The following is a 1,576-nucleotide window of genomic DNA, read 5'->3' on the forward strand; positions in this document are numbered from 1 at the left end:
TCTCTTTCATATGAGCAGGAGCAGAGACAAAGGCATTCTTGTTGAAGCTGATCCTGAACCTGAAAGGACCTTGAAGAGAAAGCTAAGAGAAGCTAAAGCACAACTCTCTGTTGAGGACCTGACCGAATTCTTCAAGGAAGAAGAACCCATGGCAGCCGAAAAAACAACAATGCCAACAATGCAAGGAAGGTGCTGGGTGACTTCACGCACTACTCCTGATTTCTATGGGAGAAGCATCTCTATCCCTGCCATTGGAGCAAACACTTTGAGCTTAAGCCTCAATTAGTTTCTCTAATGCAACAGAATTGCAAGTTCCATGGACTTCCAATGGAAGATCCTCATCAGTTCTTAGCTGAATTCTTGCAAATCTGTGACACAGTCAAGACTAATGGGGTAACCCTGAGGTCTACAGACTGATGCTATTCCCTTTTGCTGTAAGAGACAGAGCTAGAATATGGTTGGATTCTCAACCTAAAGAAAAGTCTGGACTCTTGGGAAAGCTAGTCAATGCCTTCTTGGCAAGTTCTTTCCACCTCAAAGATGGAGTAAGCTTAGAGTGGAAGTCCAAACCTTCACACAAAAGGATGGAGAATCCCTCTATGAAGCTTGGGAAAGATACAAACAATTAATCAGAAGATGTCCCTCAGACATGCTTTCTGAATGGAGCATCATAGGTATCTTCTATGTGGTCTCTCTGAACTATCCAAGATGTCTTTGGATAGCTCTGCTGGAGGATCTCTTCATCTGAAGAAGACGCCTACAGAGGCTCAAGAGCTAATTGAAATGGTTGCAAATAACCAATTCATGTACACTTCTGAAAGGAATCCTGTGAACAATGGGACTAGTCAGAAGAAAGGAGTTCTTGAGATTGACACTCTGAATGCCATATTGGCTCAGAACAAGATATTGACTCAACAAGTCAATTTAATTTCTCAAAGTCTGTCTGGAATGCAAAATGCACTTGGCAGTACTAAGGAAGCTTCATCTGAGGAAGAAGCTTATGATCCTGAGAACCCTTCAATGGAAGAGGTGAATTACCTAGGAGAACCCTATGAAAACACCTATAATTCTTCATGGAGAAATCACCCAAATTTCTCATGGAAGAATCAAGAGAGACCTCAACAAGGTTTCAATAACAATAATGGTGGAAGAAACAGAATTGGCAATAACAAGCCTTTTCCATCATCTTCTCAGCAACGGACAGAGAGTTCTAAGCAGAATACCTCTGACTTAGCAACAATGGTCTCTGATCTAATCAAAACCACTCAAAGTTCATGAATGAAACAAGGTCCTCCATTAGGAATTTGGAAGGACAAGTGGGTCAGCTGAGTAAGAAAGTCACTGAACCCCCTCCTAGTACTCTCCCAAGTAATACAGAAGAAAATCCAAAAGGAGAGTGCAAAGCCATAACCATGGCCGAATATGGAGAGGAAAGAGAGGAGGTGGACGCCACTAAGGAAGACCCCAATGGGCGTGCACCAATCTCCTCTGAGTTCCTCAATGAGGAACAATGGGAATCTGAGGCTCAAAATGAGACCATAGAGATTCCATTGGACTTAATTCTGCCATTCATGAG

General features: G+C 42.5%; 1 non-coding gene across 1 annotated transcript; it reads right to left on the bottom strand.

The window, feature by feature from the left end:
• Positions 1-547: 547 nt before the first annotated feature.
• Positions 548-655, bottom strand: LOC130978232 (small nucleolar RNA R71). The gene has a single exon (XR_009085887.1). It is a non-coding gene; the product is annotated as a small nucleolar RNA R71 (small nucleolar RNA).
• Positions 656-1,576: the final 921 nt, after the last annotated feature.

The sequence above is a fragment of the Arachis stenosperma genome, chromosome 4 (assembly GCF_014773155.1).
Source record: "Arachis stenosperma cultivar V10309 chromosome 4, arast.V10309.gnm1.PFL2, whole genome shotgun sequence".
Classification (NCBI taxonomy): Eukaryota; Viridiplantae; Streptophyta; class Magnoliopsida; order Fabales; family Fabaceae; genus Arachis; species Arachis stenosperma.